Here is a 10640-nt window from a genome sequence, read left to right on the forward strand (position 1 = left end):
GTGATTAGAACCATGATCAGTGCGAGGAAGCCGGTTTCCTCCCGGATTTACTATCGTACCTGGAAGGCCTTCCTGACTTTTTGTGAGAACTCGGGGTTCCCTCCCCTTTGTTTTTCCATCCCGATGGTACTGTCGTTTCTTCAGTCCGGGCTTGAGATGGGACTGTCGCTGAGCTCCCTGAAAGGTCAGGTTTCGGCACTGGCTGTCTTTTTTCAGAAGTCCCTTGCTCTTATGGGTCCTGTGAAGACTTTTCTTCAGGGGGTGGCACATTCGGTTCCCCCGTATGTTCCCCCTTTGCCTCCTTGGGATCTCAATTTGGTCCTCTGCAGACGTCCCCCTTCGAGCCTCTGAGAGAGGTCTCCCTGACTTTTCTCACCTGGAAGGTGGTCTTCCTTGTGGCGATAACTTCTATCAGATGGGTGTCGGAGCTGGCCGCTCTTTCCTGCCAGGAGCCTTTTCTGGTTTTTCACCAGGATAAGGTTGTGCTCCGTCCAGTTCCCTCCTTTTTGCCCAAGGTGGTCTCTCCCTTCCACCTTAACGAGGATCTTGTCCTGCCCTCCTTTTGCCCTTCTCCGGCAAACCCCAAGGAACGCGCTCTACAGTCGTGGCCAAAAGTTTTGAGAATGACACAAATATTAGTTTTCACAAGTTTGCTGCTAAACTGCTTTTAGATCTTTGTTTCAGTTGTTTCTGTGATGTAGTGAAATATAATTACACGCACTTCATACGTTTAAAAGGCTTTTATCGACAATTACATGACATTTATGCAAAGAGTCAGTATTTGCAGTGTTGGCCCTTCTTTTTCAGGACCTCTGCAATTCGACTTGGCATGCTCTCAATCAACTTCTGGGCCAATTCCTGACTGATAGCAACCCATTCTTTCATAATCACTTCTTGGAGTTTGTCAGAATTAGTGGGTTTTTGTTTGTTTACCCGCCTCTTGAGGATTGACCACAAGTTCTCAATGGGATTAAGATCTGGGGAGTTTCCAGGCCATGGACCCAAAATGTATGGTCCCCGAGCCACTTAGTTATCACTTTTGCCTTATGGCACGGTGCTCCATCGTGCTGGAAAATGCATTGTTCTTCACCAAACTGTTGTTGGATTGTTGGAAGAAGTTGCTGTTTGAGGGTGTTCTGGTACCATTCTTTATACATGGCTGTGTTTTTGGGCAAAATTGTGAGTGAGCCCACTCCCTTGGATGAGAAGCAACCCCACACATGAATGGTCTCAGGATGCTTTACTGTTGGCATGACACAGGACTGATGGTAGCGCTCACCTTTTCTTCTCCAGACAAGCCTTTTTCCAGATGCCCCAAACAACCGGAAAGAGGCTTCATCGGAGAATATGACTTTGCCCCAGTCCTCAGCAGTCCATTCACCATACTTTCTACAGAAGATCAATCTGTCCCTGATGTTTTTTTTCGAGAGAAGTGGCTTCTTTGCTGCCCTTTTTGACACCAGGACATCTTCCAAAAGTCTTCGCCTCACTGTGCGTGCAGATGCGCTCACACCTGCCTGCTGCCATTCCTGAGCAAGCGCTGCACTGGTGGCACTCCGATCTCCGAAGGCACTAGTACTAACCACTGAGCCACCGTCCTTAATTCACTTGTAGCCCCCACACTCTTCGCACCCTTATGCATTTTCCTCTCTGTACACACATAGCGGCTGGTGACCAGCTCTGCAAACTCCATGTAGATGTTGTCATTGGTCAGATTTGAAGGCACTAGTACTAACCACTGAGCCACCGTCCTTCTTCAGTCACTTGTAGCCCCCACACTCTTCGCACCCTTATGCATTTTCCTATCTGTACACATAGCGGCTGGTGACCAGCTCTGCAAACTCAATGTAGATGTTGTCATTGGTTGGATTTGAAGGCACTAGTACTAACCTCTGAGCCACCATCCTTCATTAACTTGTAGCCCCCACACTCTTCGCACCCTTATACATTTTCCTATCTGTACATATAGTGGCTGGTGACCAGCTCTGAACTATCCTGATCTGTATAAAAGATGGCGGCCGGACCGCTGTGCAAAACAAGCATTTTAACCAACAAAAACATAACATTTTAACCCAAGTCATTAAAGGGATCCTGTCACATTGAACATGGTGTGTGAGCTGAAGGCAGCATCTAATAGAGCAGAGGAAGTAGAGCAAATGGATATATAGTTTTGTGGGAAAAGATTCAGTACAGTTTGTATTTCATTCATTTATATCCTAGCTCATTCTGGGCTTTGAAGTCCAGGAGGCGGTCCTATCAGTGATTGACAGGAGGCGGTCCTATCAGTGATTGACAGCCTTCTCTCTATGACTGTGTATACAGAGAGAGCTGCCAGTCACTGATAGGACCGCCTCTTGTCAATCACTGATAGGACCGCCTCTTGTCAATCACTAATAAGACCGCCTCTTGTCAATCACTGATAGGACTGCCTCATGTCATTCACTGATAGGACCGCCTCCTGTCAATCACTGATAAGACCGCCTCCTGTCAATCACAGATAGGAGCCCCTCATGTCAATCCCTGATAGGACCGCCTCCTGGACTTCAACAGAATGAGCAGGAATTTAAATATATTGTAACGGATCTCCTGGTACCCCGACCGGGTACCTCAGTCGAATGATGCTCCTAGTGCTTCCCGAGGACTCCAAGCACTCCACTTGACACCGTAAGCACTGCAGATCCCACGAACCGCCGAAGCTTGGTTGAGGTCTCACCGTCTCCTACGACCCTGTACCTACGACAAGGCTCCAGTGGGTAAACCTCTCCTAAATCCAGAGAGCAGGAACAGCTCTTACAAGAGCTAGGAGTTATATCCAGGGGAGTATACAGCGTATAGCAATCCCCAGACACATGAGACGAGGCTCTATGTTGAATGTAAAACAGGAACTCTTTATTGAACACACAAGCATTGACTTATATACACATTTTCCAACAAGGTTACCACCCCCGTGGACCTGGTTGGGAACTGAGGACATGACCTAGCAGCCAATCTAGAGGGCTGCAAATGTCGTCAAAATGTGGTTAAGAGCATGGCAAGTGCTCTGCAAACAAATGTGGATAGGGAAATGACTTAAAATAACATAAAATACGTAAAAATAATAATCTTGATCTAAGAGGACCAGGTCCATATGGAGTAGGAGGTTGATGTGGCGGTGTAGGTGGAAGTGGCGGTGGAGGAGGTAGCCTACACCGCTTTTTGGTATGTATTAAAATGTATTTTTATTTTTTAAATTAGGGTACACCCCAAAACATTTGGATATATAACCCCCCAGTCGTGTTAAACACACGTTCAGACAATACACCGGCTGCAGGGCAGGCCAGCACCTCCAAGGCGTAAAAGGCAAGCTCAGGCCATGTGCCCAATTTGGAGACCCAGAAGTTGAAGGGGGCAGACCCGTAATTCAGTACGTGTAGGCGTGTGCACACGTACTGTTCCACCATGTTGCTGAAATGCTGCCTCCTGCTAAGACGTTCCATATCAGCTGGTGGTGCTGGTTGTTGTTGTGGCGTGCTGACAAAGCTTTTCCACATTTCGGCCATGCTAACCCTGCCTTCTGAGGTGCTGGCGGTGCCCCAGCTGCGTTGGCGACCTCTTCCTCGTCCTCTGCCTTCGCCGTGTGCTTCCACTGTGCCCCCGCTGTCAGGTGGGAATGCCACCAGCAGCGCGTCTACCAGTGTGCGCTTGTACTCGCGCATCTTACGATCACGCTCCAGTGACGGAATTAAGGACGGTACGTTGTCCTTGTAACGGGGATCCAGCAGCGTGGCCACCCAGTAATCAGCACAAGTTAGAATGTGGGCAACTCGGCGGTTGTTGCGGAGACACTGCAGCACTTAATCGCTCATGTGTGCCAGCCTTCCCAGAGGCAACGAAAAGCTGTCCTCTGTGGGAGGTGTATCGTCTGTGTCCTCTGTATCCCCCCATCCATGCACCAGTGATGGCCATGAGCTGGTCTGGGTGCCACCCTGCTGTGAACATGGTTCCTCCTCCTCCATCTCCTCCTCCTCATCCTCCAGAACTGTGCCCTGGCTGGACAATTGTGTACCTTGGGTTTGTGGGTGCAGGAACCCACCCTCGGAGCCACTTGGGAATGACTGGCCGGAAACCCTACAAAATGATCCCTCTTCCTCCTCCTCCTGTGCCACATCCTCTTCCATCATCGCCAGGAGCGTTTTTTCAAGGAGGCATAGAAGTGGGATAGTAACGTTGAGAACGGCGTTATCGCCACTGGCCATGTTGGTGGAGTACTCAAAACAGCGCAACAGGGCACACAGGTCTTGCATGGAGGCCCAGTCATTGGTGGTGAAGTGGTGCTGTTCCGCCGAGCGACTCACCCGTGCGTGCTGCAGCTGAAACTCCACTATGGCCTGCTGCTGTTCGTACAGTCTGGCCAGCATGTGCAAGGTGGAGTTCCACCTGGTGGGCACGTCGCATATGAGGCGGTGAGCGGGAAGGCCGAAGTTACGCTGCAGAGCTGACAGGCGAGCAGCAGCAGGGTGAGAACGCCGAAGGCGCGCACTTTATGCAGCAGCTCTTTCATATCGGGGTAATTTTTAAGGAATCTCTGCACCACCAAATTCAGCACATGCGCCAGGCAAGGGATGTGCGTCAAACCGGCTAGTCCCAGAGCTGCTACGAGATTTCACCCATTATCGCACACCACCAGGCCGGGCTTGAGGCTGACTGGCACAAACCACTCATCGGTCTGTTGTTCAAGGCCCGTCCACAGCTCCTGCGCGGTGTGGGGTTTGTCCCCCAAACAGATAAGTTTTAAAACTGCCTGCTGTCGTTTACCCCTGGCTGTGCTGAAGGTGTTACGCTGACCGGATGAGGAAGCGGAGTAGGAGGAGGAAGCAACAGGAGGCAAACTGAAGCGCCCTGCAATCCTCGGTGGTCGAAGGACATGCGCCAAACTGCTATCCGCCTCAGGCCCAGCCGCCACTGCATTTACCCAGTGTGCTGTTAGGGAGATATAACGGCCCTAACCGTGCTTACTGGTCCACATAACTATAGTCAGGTGCACCTTGCCACAGATGGCGTTGTGCAGTGCACACCTGATTTTGTCCCTCACTTGGTTGTGCAGGGAAGGGATGGCTCGCCTTGAAAAGTAGTGGCGGCTAAGAACGACGTACTGTGGAACAGTCACCGCCATAAGGCCTTTAAAACTATCCGTCTCCACCAGACGGAATGACAGCATTTCAAAGGCCAGTAATTTAGAAATGCTGGCATTCAGGGCCAGGGATCGCGGGTGGGTAGGGGGGTACTTCCTCTTCCACTCCAGCGTTTGGGAGATGGAGAGCTGAACGCTTGCGTGGGACATTGTGGAGATGCTTGGTGACCCAGGTGTTGGTGTTGCTGGCAGATCCTCTGTTTGCGGGGTGGCAGGTGGCACTGTCACTCCAGAGGTGGATGAAGAGGCAGAGACTGCAGCAGAAGAGGAAGCAGGAGGAGCCAGAGACCTTTCTTGACCTTTCTTGGTTTTTGAGGTGTCTACACTGCAGCTTAAATGCCTGGTCATGCAGGTTGTGCTCAGGTTGAGAACGTTTATGCCTCGCTTCAGGCTCTGATTGCACAGCGTGCAAACCACTCGTGTCTTCTCGTCAGCACATTGTCTGAAGAACTGCCACGCCAGGGAACTCCTTGGAGCTGGCTTTGGTGTGCTCGGTCCCTTGCTGCGGTGGGCAGTAGCAGGCGTACTGTCTAGAGGACGGCCGCTCTGCTTTTGCACTCTGATCCCTCTTCTGCTGTGCTGGTGGCTCTGTGTGACCACAGCCTTTTCCTCCGAACTACATAGGTCACTCGCATGACCTTGATTCCATGTGGGGTCAAGGACCTCATCGTCCTCCACATCAATCTTCCAGCCAGTCTTCACCCCTGTCCTCCTTGTCGGTCTGCACACTTTCGAAAGCCCAGAAGTTGGCACCTGTGTTTCGTCATCATCCGAGACGTGCTGCGATGGTCCTCCCATGTACTCATCTTGAAAGATAAGTGGTTGGGCATCGGTGCACTCAATCTCTTCCACTTCTGGGGCAGGGCTAGGTGGATGGCCCTGGGAAACCCTGCTAACAGAGTCATCAAAAAGCAGAAGAGACTGCTGCATGACTTGGGGCTCAGACTGCTTGGCTGATTTGCAAGGGGGTGAGGTGAAAGACTGATGGACATCGGCTGCAGGTGCCAACTGTGGTCTTTCAGCAGGAGACTGGGTGGGAGACAATGTGAAGGAACTGGATCCACTGTCAGCAACCCAATCTACTATCACCTGTACTTGTTCAAGCCTCACCATTCGTAGAGCCGCATTAGGCCCGACCCAATACCGCAGCAGGTTCTGTCGCCTACTCGCACCTGAGGAAGGGGTTTCACTTGTGCGTGTAGCTGGCACAGATCGACCACGTCCTCTCCCTGCAACAGGAGCTCCACCAGCAGCAGCACCACAACCTGGGCCACGTCCCTTATTTGACGTTCTCCTCATATTTCTCGAATCTAGCATCTTGCCCTACATGGGTGTCTGTTTAATGACTGAATAGAACCACAGTATGTAAAGGGTGTATCTCACAATGACATATGCAGCAAAGGCTGCAAAATAAACTTTTTTGCCCAAAACAGGTGTAGGTTTAATAACAGAATATGACAGCAGTATATAACCCTGGAATTACACACGTGCAGATGCTGCAAGGGCTGTAAAATTGGGTATTTTGCCAAGAAAGTGTGTTTTTAAAAACCCAGAAAAATATGGCTGTATTTCTAGCTTAAATTGCACACTGACTAATATAGATGTTGGATATTGCCAAAAAAATTAGTTTTTTTAGTAACAGAATATGAAAGCTGTATATATTAAACTTGAATTTCACACATGCAGATCTGTAAAATAGTGGATTTTGCCAAAAAGGGTGTTTTTAAAAACCAAGAAAATTATGGCTGTATTTCTAGCTTAAATTGCATATTGCCAAAAAAGGGTGATTTTTTTTATACAACCAGATTATTAGTGCAGTTTTTCAAGCTTGGATTTCAATGTCACAAAAGCTCAGATGCAGTGCTAGTGCACTGAGCTTGCATAAAATGGCCGCCGCCGCCCACCTAACAGACGATAAAAGTAATTTTTTTCTGTCACTGGGTTCAGGGCAGGGTAAAAAAATTGTGCCCTGCACCCACACAACTAAATGTATGTAGATCACGGAGTTAGATTCACATTCTGAACAAAGATTCTCTCCTATTCTCTCCCTGAAATCACCAGCCGCATCCTCTCCCTACACTAGTAACAGCAGAGTGACGTGCAGCGCTACGTGACTCCAGCTTATATAGAGGCTGGGTCACATGCTGCACTGGCCAATCACAGCCACGCCAATAGTAGGCATGACTGTGATGGCTTCTAAGGGCACAGAGTTAAACGCATGTTGATTAGCTGCTCTGCAGCCTTTCAAAAAGCGCCAAGAAAGCGCCAAACACCGAACCCGACCTTTTACTAAAATGTTCGGGTCCGGGGTCCAAAAATCCTAAAGTTCGGTTCACTCAACCCTAGGTAGGAGGGCAAGGTGAAAAAAACAACACGTAAGGAGGGAGAACTCCCGCAAAGGAGATATCAGGGCGTCCACGCCGCATGCTTCCGGAACTCTTGCTCGGAAGAGAAGGGTGGGAGCTTTCGTGTAGATACTGTTAGCACACCCGGACCAATAGAAGAAGTCCCTGTAGAAGGAGGGATGTGGAGGGCGCCACAGCCCACCAGTAGGGACCGGAGCATGTCTGGAAATGGAAGACCACCAAACGAATACCCTGTGCAAATGCAGATGACGGAAGGTAGTAACGTGGGAACTACCAAGGCTTACGGGGTGGCTATGAACCATGAGCCAGAGGAGGAAAAAGACTGGAGAAGAATAGGCTAGATCTAAGTCCATTCCCCGTCTGAGACTGGTGCTATACAGAAGTAGCCAAGGATTAAGTGGCTGTGCAAAAACACCACCTGAGGAGGAAGCCAGGCAGGGGGAGACACACTGTATTGCTAGCCCCAGCAGAAGCCACCAAATTCAGTGCTAGAAGAGCCGACCACCTGAAGAATGAGCTGCAGATGAATCGAAGTATGTAGTGGTAACGCAATACCACTCCCACAGTAGTAGCCAGCACTTGCCCGTGAGTGCAGAACTGAGGGGGAGGCCTGAGACTATCTGTAGAAGCCACATACCGTACTGCCCCAGTTAACTAGAGCTAACTTAAAAACTCTACCTGGAAGGGTGCTGAACAGGAGCAACTGCCAAAGCTAGCGTAGGGGGGACAGGGGCCCTAACTGAGGGGGATGTCCCACTGCAGCAGCTACGAACTCAAGCATTAGCAAAAAAGCTGCACCTGTGGAGAGTGCCAGCATAACTACTTTCCTAAGAAGGAGGAGTGGTGGATAGCGAATAAGGAGTCAGTGAAACACTCGACTCGCTGGAACGTGCCCACCAATATGTGCAATGGTGCACGCACTATGCGGACAATATCATCACCGACAGGAATGGTGGACGCCCATGGAGGGGTCTCTGGGACACATAAGTGACTAGGCAACACCCTTGAAAGACAGAGGATGATCATGTCCAAATCTGCCCAAAAGAAGGAAGGAATAGCCACCGTATCCACTGGCGGCACCAGTATACCAGAAGAGTAAGAGTAGCAACTGTTGCCACGCCCCCTTGTGAAAGCGAAGGCACCTAGAACCGTGGTGTAGTTGAATTGCAACATCCCAAGATGTTTAGTTATTCCCCGCTAGAGGATCACTTGCGGAGGGGGTTACTGCAAAAGGAAGCACAGTGAAGTGCAACACTCCGCATATGGAAAGGGATAGCGTGACAGTCGGGACCGTATGCAATGGTAGTGCAATTACTCTACCTATGGAAGGTGGAATGCATACGGCAAGTACTTAAGCCAGTGGTAGGGAAAATACTACACCTATGAAGGGGGAGGGGGTCAATGCCCACGGTGGGAACTAGTGCATATGGCGAGTCCTGTACCCCGTGGGAGTGCAAATATTGCACCTAAGTAAGGGGGTAATGCCTACAGCACACAATGTAACCAGAGATAATGTCATCACGCCCCTATGGAAGGGGCTAATGCCTACGGCAGGTACTGAACCCAGTGGAGATGCAATTCTACCACCTACAGAAGGGGGAATGTATACGCCCGGCACTGAAACCAGTGCACCGATACTTAGTCCTCCTATGGCAGGGGACAATGTATAAGGCAAGTACTGTATCCCAAAGTAGTGCAATTACTCCGCCCAAGGAAGGGGGCAAAGCATATAACAAGTACTGCTGGCCACCGTAGACGCAATCTTGGGAGATTGCTTCGGATTCATGTCAGGGTCCGAATCAGTGATTCCCCCCCCCCACCCCTTAGACTGACCCTCTCGGGGGAGGGAGGGTGTGTCTGAGCATGACCCAGGGGAAAAGGGTGGGGGTGCGGAGATATATGAGGTCTACCCGTTAGAATCTCGCCCCTGGCAGTTGCGGACTGCGCAGGTGGGGACTTATCAACCAAACTACCCAGGTGGTGGAGTGGGAATTTCTAGAGGTCCTTCCACCGGATTGCACAGTCGGTGCATTATCACCCAAACAATCCCGGAGGGAGGATTGGGAAGTTCCAGAGGACTTCCACTGGATTGCGCAGGTGGAGAATTATCAACCAAACGACCCGGGAGGGTGGATTAAGAATGTCAGAGGTCCTTATGAATTGCACAGCTGGAGAATTATCAACCAAATGACCCAGAAGGGTGGATTGGGAAGTCAGAGGTCCTGTAATGAATTGCGCCGGTGGAAAATTCAACTAACCGACCCAGAAGGTTGGAGTGGGAATCCTTGAGATCAACCAAACGACCAAGAAGGTTGGATTGGGAATGTCAGAGGTCCTCTATCGAATTGCGCAGGTGGAGAATTATTAACCAAACGACACGGGAGGGTGGACTGGGAAAGTCAGAGGTCCGCTATTAAATTGCGCAGGCAGAGAATTATCAAACGACACGGGAGGGTGGACTGGGAAAGTCAGAGGTCCGCTATTGAATTGCGCAGGCAGAGAATTATCAAACGACCCGGGAGGGTGGATTGGGAAAGTCAGAGGTCCTCTATTGAATTGCACAGGTGGAGAAATATCAACCAAACGACACGGGATGGTGAATTGGGAATGTCAGAGGTCCTCTATTGAATTGCGCTGGTTGAGAACTATCAACCAAACGACCCAGAAGGGTGGATTGGGAATGTCAGAGGTCCTTCTTGTTTGCGCAGGTGGAGGATTGTCAGCCAACGGGCCCCAGAAGGAGTATAGGGAATCCTTCACGGTTCCCTGTATTGCGCAGGTGTATGCAGAAGTATTAACCAAGCGGCCATGTAGGGCAGATTGGGACTATGAGAGGTCCTCCTGTGACCGGGACAGGGTACGGGTCCAGTCTGTTACCATACGGTTATGCATAACCACTTTCCCAGAATGTGTGCTGAGGGGACCGGGGCCCGTATTAAATGTTTTTTTTTTTCATAATACTGGGAGTCGGAGGGTTAGCCGCACTGTTTTAACTCCTTGAAGACCCGGCGCCGGCCAAAAGAAATGGCTGGCCAGGAAGGGTTAAAAATGCAGAGAGCAGGGGCGGTGCTCAGCTGGCTTCACCGCCCCCCTCCCAAACAGGG

At 50.3% G+C, this 10640-nt stretch overlaps 1 long non-coding RNA gene across 1 annotated transcript; it reads left to right on the top strand.

Moving 5' to 3' along the window:
• Nucleotides 1–7333: 7333 nt before the first annotated feature.
• Nucleotides 7334–8690, top strand: LOC120982886. Its single transcript, XR_005774978.1, has 3 exons — nt 7334–7344; nt 7621–7626; nt 8582–8690. It is a non-coding gene; the product is annotated as an uncharacterized LOC120982886 (long non-coding RNA).
• Nucleotides 8691–10640: the final 1950 nt, after the last annotated feature.

Source organism: Bufo bufo (assembly GCF_905171765.1).
Source record: "Bufo bufo chromosome 6 unlocalized genomic scaffold, aBufBuf1.1 SUPER_6_unloc_2, whole genome shotgun sequence".
Lineage (NCBI taxonomy): Eukaryota > Metazoa > Chordata > Amphibia > Anura > Bufonidae > Bufo > Bufo bufo.